This window comes from Dermacentor silvarum, chromosome 1, assembly GCF_013339745.2.
Source record: "Dermacentor silvarum isolate Dsil-2018 chromosome 1, BIME_Dsil_1.4, whole genome shotgun sequence".
NCBI lineage: Eukaryota > Metazoa > Arthropoda > Arachnida > Ixodida > Ixodidae > Dermacentor > Dermacentor silvarum.
In genome coordinates, this window is record NC_051154.1 from 340572703 (window position 1) to 340587844 (window position 15142).

Sequence of the window (15142 nt, forward strand, 5' to 3'; positions counted from 1 at the left end):
TGCGACCAAAACTTGAATATGCATGTGCTATCTTTGACCCTTACCAAACTAATCTGACTAAGCTCTCGAATCTGTTCCGAACCGTGCTGCTAGATTTATTCTTTCAGATTACTCATATCACACTAGCGTTTCATCGCTAAAATCAAAACTAGACTTGTTGCCTCTTGTCTCTCGTCGTCGCATCTCTCGCCTATGCCTCTATCACAGTTTTTTTTTATTCCATACCTCGTGACTGCGAGCTGATCCAGCTGGCTCATCGTGTTCGTCGAACAGGCCATCCGAACTCGGTAATCCCGCCACGAGCCCGCACCACAACGTTCCTGCAATCATTTTTCGTGCGAACTGCCCGAGACTTGAATGGCCTTCCTAGACAAACTGCACTCCTCCGCGATACAGCGCGCTTTAGATCTGCCATCGAGTGTTGCGACTCATTTTTGTAATGTCATCATCATTATTTCCGCCTTCTCCATGCCCACCCCTCATGTAATGTCCTGTTGGGACCTTTGAGGTATTAATAAATAAATAATAAATAAATATACGTGTGGCAGAAACCACAAAACGACAGCACAGTGCATAGTGTGCGCCTGCCTCCTGCTCGTCGCGCGGGACCCTGGCCCGCACACGCGTGTCACATTGCTCCCAAGCAGGGAACGGCTTCCCGCTGGCCGACTCGCGCCGTCACGCACTTTTGGAGCCTGCACATTCAGTTGCGCGGTACCGACCGGCGAACACCACGTTTGCACTGCTAGGAAATAAACAGTTGTTTCTTTACGAAGATGTGTTGACTTGCGATTACTCGGGCCGTTGACTGGTGGCTGCCGGTGCGAGATCCGAAGTCCTCAAATACAGCATTTGTGTGCAGTGGCGCTTTCTTTCGCGTGTACGGCTTTTCACTCACTTTAGGGCATGATGGCACCTGCAAACAAAAACATTCCGTTATTGTAATGCAGTGGCGCACCGACGGGAGGGGATTCGGGGGTTGTAACCCCCCCCCCCTGAGGCCGACTTAACCCCCCCCCCTTTTGTTTAACCCCTTTTCTTTCCTTACGCATTTGAGTGCTGCAACTAAAATGTACGCGCAATCGTCTGCACACTCGCAAAAAGCTCATTTTTTGGCAATTTACCGTGAAGAAATCGAAATTAGTGCTGTCTAGAGGGTATTGGCAAACTGTCACACCCCCCCCCCCCCCTGGCAGAGATCCTGGGTGCTACTGTTGTAATGGCTAAAATAGAGATCCATGTAGCCGTCATACCTCAATAGCTGAGCAGGCGACTTCGGCAGGCTGTGAAGATGGCAAACGAACCAACAGTGCACCGACCGCATGGGCGCTTCGCCGCCATCATGGAGGAAGGAAACCCCAGGAGAGGCCCTGGCCAGCACGAACGTATTGGAGAAGGTGTGGCGAAAGTCACGTGACGTTTTTCGCAAAGGAGCACTGGGACGTGTACCCCAAGTGTCAACGTTGCCATGACAACCGCGCTCCTGAAGCTTTCGCTGCTGCTCTCGGTCTCTGAAAAGTGAGATAAGATTTTTCCACCGGTGTCTTTTCCGCAGCACCTTTTGTTCGCGAGAAAAGCTGACTTTGGAGTGTGGTGTGTAAGCTTGAAAGTTGTGTTTGGGGTCTATGAGTGTGAGTGTCGGCCAGCTACAGATACACTCAAGCAATCACGGCGCGGGTCTTCGTTGTCTTCTTCAATGTGCCACGGAAAAAACACAGGAGCGCGTCTGCTTCACTAAAACTGCTCCAGAAGTTTTGTAGGCTTTGTTTTGACGCGCGTCAGGAGCACACACTTCCGGCGGCTCGTAACAATGCAAGTTGAAAGTTCGCACCCATCTGCTCCGGCGAGCTGCAGAACCCCCTGATTGGAGGCGCAGAGAGGTGGCACACCAACATGGCTGCACTTCCGGCTTCAAAAAAGTGACGTCAGGGTAGAGTGTACTAGACAATGGTCGAGTGGGCCGAACGGCGCTCTGCCGCTGAGGCGCCGCGTGTGGAAAAATAGTGCGAGGGCGCTGCGAGCGAACTGGATTGGGGCGGAGACGTGCTCCGCGGCATATTCAACGTACTTTCGCTGCGGGCGCCGAGGCCGATTGCGCATAGTACGCTCTTAAAGTAGTGCTTTATTTATACTGCAACTTTATGTTTGCACCTTTTTGCCAAACATATATTTGAGGCATAGATTTTACAACGCGACGTCTTCAATTTTGCTGTCGTTGTCAAGCGCGTCGTCTGCTAGAGATCGCGCGTTCGCTACGCGGACGCTGGCGGACGCTCACTTTTTCTCGCAGAACCTCTGTGCAGTACATATTTTTAATGGTTTAGTTACTTCGGTGCGCCCATGACTCTTTACGGCCGGTGCCAAATGTAGTTTTAGCCAGGTGAACTGCTGTTTACCACTGTCCTCTAAAAGTAACTGGTATCTCCACACCATGAAGGCTACGTAAGAAAATTTTATTATTGATATCGTGTCATTTTGCACGCGTCTTGTTGGTGGATATTGATCAGGGACAATGATCGAAGAAAAAAATCTTAGAGTGAAATAAACCAGGTTTATTAACTGCGTGGCGCGAAGAATGACCAATGTATTTCTAGGTAATGAAATCAAAGGGTACATAGACATATATATTACGATATATATATATGTAAGGGGAAAATAACAGGTATTCTAAATGCAATAATTGAAAAAGTGAGAACTCCCGACCAGAATAAGCGCACGTGTTTGCAGTAACAAACACACTTATTAGTGAATACTAGAAATAAAGCTCTCATTCGCAGAAATAATATTCATAGCAGGCAAAACCACCTTATATTAATGTGTATGTGGTGCGTGGACCCGCCGGGGTGGCTCAGTCAGCTAAGGCGTTGCGCTGCAGAGCACGAAGTCGCGGGATCGAGTCCCGGCCTCGGCAGTCATTTTTATGGAGGCGAAATGCAAAAACGCCCGTGTGCTTGCGTTGTAGTGCACGTTAAAGGACCCCAGGTGGTCAAAATTACTCCGGAGCCCTCCACTACGGCGTGCCTCATAATCAGAACTGGTTTTGGCACGTAAAACCCCAGAAAGAAGAAAGAGTGTGTGTGTGTGTGTGTGTGGTGTGTGTGTGTGTGTGTGTGTGTGTGGTGTGTGTGTGTGTGTGTGTGTGTGCGTGCGTGCGTGCGTGCGTGCGTGCTGCAAGTGTTATTGATATACGGTACGACGCCGAGTAGTAATTTCCGTTCGAATGTAACGCATAACAGCACTATTGAAATCTCAAAGGTGAGTGACTGCATGCAAGTGAGGACTGTTTTCCGAATGATTTTTGCTGCCGGAGAGTCGTGGCTGTTGCGCAGAGGCGCAGTTCCTGAGAGAATTAACGGACGGGTGTTAATAAGTCCTGCTCAACAAGTTCCTAGCCCTCATTCAATATAAACGCCCCGTTTTGGGGCAGCCTGTAAATCTGCTAACTTGATTCAGACAAGAATTTTGACAGTCTCACCATTTTTGCAACGCATTAAAACTGATTGCCCTATGTGGTACCACACTTATCTTCTTCAACGAACGCAACAGATCTGCACATATCTCTACGTGTATGTGGGACATGCCGTTCCTTCAATTGTTTCATTATGGTCGTTATGATAGTGCACGGATAACTGAACGCAGCCGTTTATAATATACAGCTCCAGAGCATGAGCGGTCATACATTGGGAACGGCATTGCATTTACGCAAGAAATATAGGATAAGGATACATGTCTTGCTCGGAAATCAGACTCGAGAATAATTGATGTTGTTTACTTCCCAGAAATAAGCCGAAGAACCAGCCACCTGCTTTTTCCTTTTTTGATATAAGCAAATTCTTGAGTTTACGTGGCATAACCACGATATGATTATGAGGCACCCGGTTTAGTTTTTGCCACCTGGGGTTCTTTAACGCGCACCTAAATAGAAGTACACGAGCCTTTTTCCATTTCGTTCCACCCGCATTCCGCGACCTGGATTGAACCCGCGAGCTCCAGTTTAGCAGCGCAACGCCATATCCACGATATAGGCACTAATTAGGCTACCGCGCGCCTTTCTTTCTTTGTTTTTTTTTTTGTTTTTTTTTTTTTGAAGTATTGACTGGGAAAAAAATCCACGTATGGCTAACTAAAACCGTTTTCGGCGCTCGAGGTCCGACTGCAATAAATGACCCAGTACCAATTACTCCTTATTCTCTACGCGAGAAAGGCGGAACTTGAATGGAATGTTGCACTGCAGTTTACTCCTTTTTTTTTAATCTATACCAATGCTTCCCGTAAATCGTACAAGGCGCCGGATGGGCAGATAGTTTTACAATTGTTTGAAGCGGCAAGCAGGAAGGTGACATATGTTGCTTCGTCTGCGTTTCGCAAGGCCTACTGATGTAAAACTATATGCGCAACAAAACACACGAGAGATACATGCTGCTTGAAGAACCAGAAAAATATTTTTTTTTCTCCAAAGGGAACCGTACCAGAACATAGTAGAATGAAAGCCGACACTGCTGCCGCAATGCACGCGCAATCACCGAGCGGCATTAGAAAATAATCAAAATAAATAAAGAAGAGAAAGGAAAGGAATTTGTTCTTCATAAATACATGTCATATGCAATTATGAACCCCATTTGATCGGTCTGAACGCTAATACCAGCGCGCGAAGTAGTACGAATGACCCTGCCGAGCATATCGCCAGCAGTTTCCAACGGCGCGACCTTGATGCGCCCAATCCACTTCGACCGCAGCGCTGCCCCAGTATTTTTCTACGTCGGGCGCCTCATTGCAAAGCATGCGCCGCCCCAGCCGCTCGTCCCACTCGACCGTATTCTAGTACACTCTAGTCAGGTACGGTGGCTAGAAGGGGAGGTGGGTGCAACGCAGCCGTCGGAGAGGCGGCGCGTGTTGCAGTGATTCATGATCCCGAGTGGTGGCGCGCGCGTCGACACTAAGATGCCTCCGCTGTAGTTAGACTGCTGTCGGGCTAGCGAGTGCGCTCGGTTGGCATGGTTCTGATCGGTTATTTTGTCCTCCACGCTCGCTTCTGTTTCGCATTCCCGCTGGGAGTTTGTGCGCCCCTTGTGATGGCAATATTTCTACACATTGCCATGCCGTAAGAAGCAATGGCAAGTCGCATGAGACGACAGACGCACCGTTTCGCGCCTGGCTGCAGAACAGGCTATTTTCTGCGAAAAGCAGAAAAAAACCCCTTTTCTCGGTCTGATGACGATGGGGCACTTAAAGCGTGGACTTAGAACCCCAGTTTAATCATATACATATACTATCATGCAACAAGATTTTTTTAAATAAGCAAATGCCCCGTAACTGGGCAGAACCAAGGCAATGTTCTTTGATGTCGCTTCTAGATACTCAGATTATTTTTTAATCTGCCTAATTATTGAAATATTATAATTAGATGAAAAGTGTCAATGAGAAAATTGTGGAGCAATATGCAAAACTCCCGATAGAGATTTCTGTTGCTCAATATGTGTTACATAAAAGTGTTTTTCCCAGGGTGAACGAAGCCCGCGAATACGCGCAAAATTTTGCGTGTATTCACTGGCTTAATTCTTTCACCCTCGGAAAAACACTTTTATGCAGCACGTATTGAGCAATAGAAAGCTGTATCGGTATTTTTCAAGTTGCTCTACAATTTTCTCGTTGATACTTTTTATCTAATTATAATATTAAGGAGTTGAATAATTACTTAGGACTAATTATGTAAGTAGGCGGAATGCAAAAATAATCTGAGTATCTACAGCGACGGCAAACAACACTGCCTCGGTTCTGTCCAGCTACAGGGCATTATTTGCGTATGTTTAAATCTTGTTGCATGTTCTTGGGACACCCCGTATATTGAATCCTTTAATCAAGCTGTCTGTCGTTCTTTTGAGTATTCTTCATGGGCACCACCATTCTAGTTCATCGCATTGGCGACTAAATTAGGTGTTTTACTTAAATCCTATATGGAATGATTTCTAAGCATCATATATTGGTATTTACACAATTTGACGAGTAGGAGGATGCAGTGCGTCGCAGTAATATGACCTAAGGAGCTCTTCACTGCGAGCCTAGAAATCGGTGCAGCTTTCTTTACCCACACCACTAGCATAATATTCTTCGCATTAGCTGAAGTAATTTTGGTTCACTCCCGACGATTCGGGAAAGCACGTAGAACGCGTGCGACCGAGACCAAAAAAATCTTTGTGCCGGCTGTGACGTGCCTGAAGCGAATGCACCTTTAACACTGACCACTCACCAGAGGATAAAAATTGTGGGGTTTTACGTGCCAAAGCCACGATCTGATTATGTTGGACGCCGTAGTGTGGGACTCCGGAAAATTTGGACCCGCTGGAGTTCTTTACGTGCATCTAAATCTAAGTACACGGGTGTTTTCGCTTTCGCCCCCATCAAAATGCGGCCGCCTGGCCGAGATTCGATCCCACGTCCCCGTGCTTAGGAGCCCAACACGATAGCCACAAAGCAACCACGGCGAGTCCATCAGAGGATATATGCTAGTCATTTATTGTCTCCTCTATTAACAAGGTACGGTATGCATTCCCTTAATGCTAGTTATGTCAAATATGCGAGCGCTAATCGCGAACAGAAACGCCCGTTTCGAACCCGCGGCACCAACTGCCGTGCCTCGGCGCCCGGGAGCGATCTTGCTGTCGACTGCAGCGCCGCCGCTGCTGTCATGATTGCTTGCACACTCCGCCGCCGCCGTTGCTCTCACCTCCCCCTTCTAGCCACCGTAGTCAGGGCTAGAGTCAGTGGCGCACCGACGGGGGGGGGGGGATTTGGGGGTTGTAACCCCCCCCCCTGAGCCGACTTAACTCCCCCTTTTGTTTAACCCCTTTTCTTTCCTTACGCATTTGAGTACTGCAACTAAGATGTAAGACGCGCAATCGTCTGCACACTCGCAAAAAGCGCATTTTTTCGACAATTTCCCGTGAAGAAATTGAATTAGTGCTGTTTAGATGGTATTGGCAAACTGTCAACCCCCCCCCTGGCAGAGATCCTGTGCGCTACTGGCTAGAGTGTACTAGAATATGGTCGAGTGGACGAGCGGCTGGGGCGGCGCATGCTTCGCAGTGAGGAGTTGCTCGCAGTTAAGGAGTTGAATAATTACTTAGGACTAATTATGTAAGTAGGCGGAATGCAAAAATAATATAATAAGCCCGACGTGGAAAAATACAGGGGCGGCGCTGCGGTCGAAGTGAATTGGGCCGCATCAAGGTCGCGCCGTTGTAAATTGCTGGCAATACTGCTCGGCAGGGTCATTCGTACAACTTCGCGCGCTGGTATTTGCGTTCAGACCAATCAAATGGGGTTCATAATTGCATATGACATGCATTTATTCCTTAAGAATAAATTCCTTTTCTTTCTCTCATTTATTTATCCTTTATTTTCTAATGCCGCTCGGTGATTGCGCGTGCATTGCGGCCGCAGTGTCGGCTTTCATTATACTATGTTATTGTACGTTCCCTTTGGAGAAAAAATACTTTTCTCGTTCTTCAAGCAGCATGTATCTCTCGTGTGTATTGTTACGCATATAGTTTTCTAGTTTTCTATCAGTAGTCTTGAGAAACGCAGACGAAGCAACAACCTTGCTGTTTGCCACTTCAAACAAGTAAAGCATATCTGCCCCATCCGGCGCCTTGTACATTTACGGGACGCATTGATATAGATTAAAAAAAAGAGTAAACTACAGTGCAACATTCCATTCAAGTTTCCGCCTTTCTCGCGTAACAGAATGCGGAGTAATTGGTACGGGGTTATTTACTGCAGTCGGACCTGGAGCCGCCGAAAACGGTTTTATACTTAGCCATTCTATGCGCTAATCTTTGGCCGTAAGCCCTATACGTGGAATTTTTTTTTCCAGTCGATACTTTAAAAAAAAAAAAAAAAAAGACAGCCTGCGCGGTAGCTAATTAGTGCCTATATCGTGGATACGGCTTTGCGCTGCTAAACTGGAGCTCACGGGTTCAATCTAGGTCGCGGAATTCGATGGGAACGAATGGAAAAAGACTCGTGTACTTCTATTTAGGTGCGCGTTAAAGAACCTAAGGTGGCAAAACTAAACCGGGTGCCTCATAACATATCGTGGTTTTGCCACGTAAACCGAAGTATTCGCTTATATTAAAAAAGAGAAAAAAGCAGGTGGCTGCGTTCTTCGGCTGAATTCTTGGGATGTAAACAATAAATTATTCTCGAGTCTGATTTCCGAGAAAAACATGTTACGCTTATCCTATATTTCATGCATATAATATGTAATGCCTTTCCCAAATGTATGACCGCTCAACTCTGCAGCTTGTATATTATAAACGGCTGGGTTCAGTTATCCGGTGCACTATCATAATGACCATAACGAAACAATTAAAGGAACGGTATGTGTCACATACACGCAGAGACATGCGCAGATCTGATGCGTTCGTTGAAGTGCGTACCACATGGGCACCCAGTTTTAATGGGTTGCAAACATGGTGAGACTGTCAAAGTTTTCCTTGTCTGAATCAAGTTATCAGATTTACAGGCTGCCCCAAAACGCGGCGTTTATATTGAATGAGAGCTAGGAACTTGTTAAGCAGACTTAATACCCATCCGTTAATTCTCTCAGGAACTGCGCTTTTGCGTAACAGCCACGACTCTCCGGCAGCAAAATCATTCGGAATAACAGTCCTCACTTGCATGCAGTCACTCACCTTTGAGATTTCAATAGTGCTGTCATGCGTTACATTCGAACGGAAATGACTATTCGGCGTCGTACAGTATATCAATCACTTGCACGCACGCACGCACGCACGCACGCACACACACACACACACACACACACACACACACACACAAATATAATATATATATATATATATATATATATTATATAACACTTAACAGTAACAAACCACACTTATTAGTGATACTGGAAATAAAACTCTCAGTCGCAGCAATAATATTCATAGCAGGCAAAACCATGTTATATTATATATATATATATATATATAATTATATATATATAAACATGGTTTTGCTGCTATGATATATTGCTGCGACTGAGGTTTTATTTCCAGTATTCACTAATAGTGTGTTTGTTACTGCAAACACGTGCGCTTATTCCTGTCGGAAGTTCTCACTTTTTTCATTTTGCATTGAGCATATTAGTTATTTTTTGCCTTACCTATATATATATCATACATATATGTCTATGTACCCTTTGATTTAATTACCTAGAAATACAACGGTCATTCTTCGCGCCACACAGTTAATAAACCTAGTTTATTTCACTCTAATATTCTGCAGTTGATCATTCCGTTCGATCATTGTCCCTGATCAATATCCACCAAAAGAAGCGCGTGTAAAATGCCACGATATCAATAATAAAATTTTCTTACGTAGCCTTCATGGTGCGGAGATACCAGCTACTTTTAGAGGACAGTGGTAAAAACAGCAGTTCACCTGGCTAAAACTACATTTGGCACCGGCCGCCAAGAGTCCATGGGCGCACCGAAGCAACTAAACCATTAAAAATGTACTGCACAGAGGTTCTGCGAGAAAAACTGGCGTCCGCCAGCGTCCGCGTAGCGAACGCGCGCTCACTAGCAGACGACGCGCTCTTGACAACGACAGCAAAATTGAAGACGTCGCGTTGTACATCTATGCCTCAAATATACATGTTTGGCAAAATGGTGTAAACATAAATTTGCAGTTGAAATAAATCACTATTTTAAGAGCGTACTATGCGCAATCGGCCTCGGCGCCCGCAGCGAAAGTACGTTGAATATGCCGCGGAGCGCGTCTCCGCCCCTATCCAGCTCGCTCGCAGCGCCCTCGCACTATTTCCACACGCGGCGCCTCAGCGGCAGAGCGCCGTTCGGCCCACTCGACCATTGGCTAGTACACTCTCAGGGCCTCTCCTGTTTTGTTTCCTTTACAGTGTACTAGAAGAACCCCTATTCTAGTACACTGTAGTTTCCTTCCTCCATGGCCGCCATTGAGACGATGGCTTTACCTCGGATTGGATCGGATTGGATTGAATCGCAACACGACACTGAATCGTCGCACAGCGTGCTTTGCCGTGGGTTTTTGACACATCAACGTCATATAGTTTGTTGAAACATTATTATTAATATAAATTAGACAGTGAAACAATTACTTGTTTTAGGAATAAGTGTGTCGTAAACTAAACATTTTGGACGTGTTTCCAGGTTCTCATGAATTCAATTAGCGAAGGCGTAGTAAAAGTATAGCCTTAGATTGGCAACTAACATGTGGCGCCTGTTTTATTTTTTCCTTCTGTATCATTCATGCAGCCAGCGAAAACATAGCCTTTGAGATCTGTTAGGCGGCTGAGATTAAGATCGCAAGTTCGATTCAGGTCGTGGCGGCTGCATTTCGATAAGGGAGAAATCCAAAAACGCTCGTGTACTTCGATACAGGTGCATGCTAAGGAACCCCCAGGTGATCAAAAGCACGGTGTAAAAGGAAGGTGATCCGACGGCGGCGCGAGGCGCGGCCACTTAGTGTGACTCTACGCCCACCGCTGCCGCAAGGTGCAGCACCTGTTCTGGGGGCCAATTTTTCGCTCGCTTTGCTAGTGCTTTTATGGGCACGCGTGGCAGAAGTGCTTTATTTCGATGAATATGTCGTTCGCCTGCTTAAAACGACTCTACTTGGTTGGAGGAACGTCCCTTTATATTTCTGCCGACATTCCGATTGACTCCGACGCGGCGAGCAGCGGTAAGCGCAGCGCACCGTCTCGAGCAGACGACGCGTCTCTCGTGTTCGAAATGACGGTATTTTGACTGAAGTTGCATGAAACCTACTACCTGCTCAGGATTTGGCGTCTAAATAACGAAAAATTGCATATATTTGGGTATGGGTTTAAATGCTGACGGAGGTCGTAAATTATCCACTGTTGTGCCGCTTCTCCAAGGCCTCCTGAGCACGTGCCCCTAGCGGCGGCACTCACTTCCGGTCACAAGAAGTGCCGCTCTCTCGCCCCAGCGCGGGCGCGCCCTCGGAGCATCTCTTCTTACAGCGTGATCAAAATTATTAGATCATGGTCCTGGCAAAATAATTCGAGAATTTGTCCCAGTTACAGTTGGAGGGCGGGGCTCATAATCGACCTTTCCGCAATGATGGATAGTTTTAGTACACTCGCTCCATGTTCCATAATTAGTGATTCTAGTGGCGATTCAATGTTCTGCAAGTTTTCTATAAACATAATTTTAAATGTTACTGTACTCATGATCTAAGCATGTAATATAATAATGCCAATTGCTGTACGGAGAAAATTGCGCAATTTTCATGCTAGAGTGGGTTTGTCCAAATTTTAAATTGTCATAATTGCCATCTTAAGTTGCAAGGATAGGGCAGTTACTCGTTTTGCCTTGCAATATGAACTCCAAGCATGCGATAGAGTGCAGAAACATGCAAATATTGATTACAACCCTATAAATTTCCAACCATAATTTTTCATATTAGGAATCGATCCATCCATGTCCTAACTTAGTATGTCCTAGGCATGCACATTTATGTACACTGACGATCAAAATCGGATGTCCCCTGGACATCCCGTTCGGATGTCCAGAGGACATCCGAACGGGATGGACATTCCTTGTACTCCTATGGACGTCCGTGCTGGATATCCTGATGGGATGGACATTCGGACTTGTGGCGTACGTCCCACGGATATCCGTGGTTACTTGGGCACGTGAATGGCCCACATATTTAGACTGCACTACATTCGGGATGGCCGACATTTTTGATGGGATAGCTAGATAGCCGTAAAGACAATGCGAAGAAGGTTATTCGCCTTAAAAAAAAATCGAAACTCTCAGCAGAGCTACCAGACGAGTTTTGTTTTACAGGTTTGAAACCTCTGCAGTGCTACATCAAAAATTCTGAGCTTGAATTCAACGAAAAGGTGAATTACTTCGTGGCCTTAAAGAAACAAGCCTTCTTCATTTTTAATATCTGCTAGATATGTTATTGTGAATACATACAATATTCAGATGGCTTCTTCAAATATGCCGCTTGCATTAGTTCATTTTCTTTCTGCTCAGCTCAAGGACAGGACAATTCTTAAAGGGCCCCTAAACAAGCCTCAGCTCGAAAATTAGTTACATAGTGGCCGATGTCTACTAGTGTTCTTCTATGAACATACAGCTGCAAGCATTTTTTTAATGGTGCAGTAGTAGCGAAGTTACATGTGTTTGACGAACGAGCACGCGGCCGCCGCTGTTTCTCGCTCTCCTTCGCTACCCTTCCAACTCTCCCCTTTGCCGCACACGCTCACGAACTCTACGCAGTGCAGCGAAGCCTCCGGCGAAAGCTGCGAAAGCTCACTGAATGGCACAGAAAAAAAAAAGCGCACTTCCGAGACGGGCCGCAAGGGAGAACCACACGCACTGCTCTGTAGTGTGTTATCTTAAATGTTATCTTGAAACGCTGTTTTTCCTTTGATGATGTTAGCCCGTCAGTCAATCCCTGCATGATGGAATGGAAGCTTCGTAACAGGTTCGATAGCGCACAATGGGCGTGACCCTTCCATTCTCGGAACACACAGCCGGCTCTCTTCGTGTTGGCGCTGTGGTCGAACGACCAATCAACAGCGTTCACCCCTGGTGGCTTCTCCTGGCTTCTCCGTTCACCCTGGTGGCAACACCCTGTTGACGTCAGCACGCGCCGAGGAGGCACCGCTAAGGCCAGGAGAGGAGCGCGGGATTGTTTATATATATAATTTGCGGTATTTCCGCGGCGCGTAGCGCTGCCGCATTCACCAAGGATGATAGCCGCGGCATTCTAGTCGATGCGCGCGTTTGAAATGTAAAAAGAAAAAAAAATGTTAGAGGTGGTTTAGCGCGGGCCCTGCCGCCGTCATCTTATTTTGGTGCAGTAAGTTGCCGTGCAAGACATTTCGCTGCATGCATTTCAGAAGGACAGTTTGTTTGCGTTAAGTGAAAATTTTAGTTCAACGAAAATTGATGAACGAATTTTAAAAAAACGACACTAAATCACACTACTTATTACTGCGCCGCATGCACAACTAAACCCGGCCTCCAACATATGAGCAGGCTAACTGATGATCTATGATGCAAATTAATGGCGTGGAAACAAGAAACTAACGAGAAGAATATGAACAAGGACGACCAAAGCCTTTGAGAAATATACGCTGTCAAGGTACTGCTTAGGAAGCTACAGGAGCACTGTATCAATAAGTTCATGGAATATATATCTTTCAGAGACATTTTACTTGCATACTCAAAATATCTGAAATGATATTTTGCCATCACAAAGATGGGGAATCACGTTTATAACAGCAACACGTTATTTTCGTGCAGTGAAATAAACAAGATTCACATTGCCAAATACCTCATGGGATGCCAGCAATTTCTATTACCACCAAATTACGAACTTGTGTGGGTCTGCCACAAAAACTATAATTTTCTGCCACATTTTACATCCCCCTCTTCAATGTTTTCAGATAATTTTTTTGCACCCTAATCGAATTAATAAGCATTACCAGAAACTTATTTCTCCCGGTTCACTGACCAGTTCAACTCTGGAGCGAAAAAATAACAGTGCAAACCAGTTCAATTTCGTTTGCATAATCAAAAATAATTGCAGTAAAACAGCAGAAATTTATTTTATGCCAGAACTCGGTGCTACTGATAAGCTGCAATGAAAGATTACGCCTATTGTTCTTCATGCACCACCTATGTTGCAAAATAATTATGCAGCTCCAACATCAATGCTGGAATCTATGTGAACGAAGCTTTATTTAGGTAGCGAGAGAGGAGAGCATATTGAGGAAATGCAGAGTCCATCAGCCTGCTACTCTGCTCAGGGGGAAAAGAAAGGTAGAAAACATGGGTCTGAGGAGTAATGAGGAGGACAGGCAGTAGCATGCGAAACTCCCGTTCACAGCCTTGAATATAGGCCTGTGTTAATTAAATATTCTAAGGGAGTTAGCTCTATTGATATGTCCGGTTGACTTTTTCACTTTAGGGCCTATTATTATTTGACACTAATGAAGATATCGATCAATGCCTGCCATTCACGGTCGTACTGCAGACAAGCAACCAGCATGTGCTGCACTGTCTCGGGTATTTGCACGCATCATAGTCTGGCGAGTCCGTGCGCCAGATCCAATGCAAATATTGTCGCGTTTAACACGAGTCTGCCCCTGAAGCAATACGCTGAAAATCGTACTGACGGTGCTGCTACATCAAAATCACTGGAAGATTGTGTATATTTACAAATGAGGTAGCATAGCTGAGCCACAAGTGCACGCAATGCATGGATGAAAAACTCCAGAAAAGGTGGCGAACCTGAACCAAAAACTGTTATTTTTCCTTTCGGTTTCACTCACGAGTGAAAAAAATTGCAGCATTCCAGTTTGAATAAAAATATAAATTTTTCCTGGTTTTCGGTTCAGTTCCAGTTCAATACCTGGAAGCTTTAACACGTAATGTTTCAAAAAGCATTTTTTTTCTTGTCAATTCCAGTTTTGCTGTCATTCACTTGGAAAAAAATTTTTTATGTCAATTTCCGTCGTCGCAAAGGGCTGCGGACCTACTATATGCAAGGGCTGGACCCTTAAGGACCGGCTCATGCACACCTCCATGTACTTCTTTCTGTTTTGAGAGCAATAAAAGTTTGTTCACTACCACCACCACCCAGTGAATCTCATGCTCCATTGCAGTGATGCTCACCCCTCTTTCATATTACCAAGACAAAAATCTGCTCAGTTTTGCTACATTTCTAAATGCTCAATCAAAGTGACCTAAAATGGATCCCGTGGGGACGTGCATTCCAAGATCAGCTGCACGCAAGCCAAATACACAGTATTTTTTAAATCAAACTCTGAGCTTTTCAGGTTACACTAGATGAAGCCCAGTTCACTGGCAGCTTTCACGACCAATTCAACAATGTGGGCACTCCATGTACAATAGGAAGAAAATAGCACTCCCAGGTATTTGTTTCCCTCTTTGTTAGTTCATCATTATGAGATAACTTACAATTGGCTTTTTCTTTTTAGTGAAACACATTCACATACAATTTTTAATGCTCAGATGTATATTCTATACCATACACCATCTGTAATTTCTTTTTAAGTCATTCTTGAGCTAATCCATATGCTCATAATTAT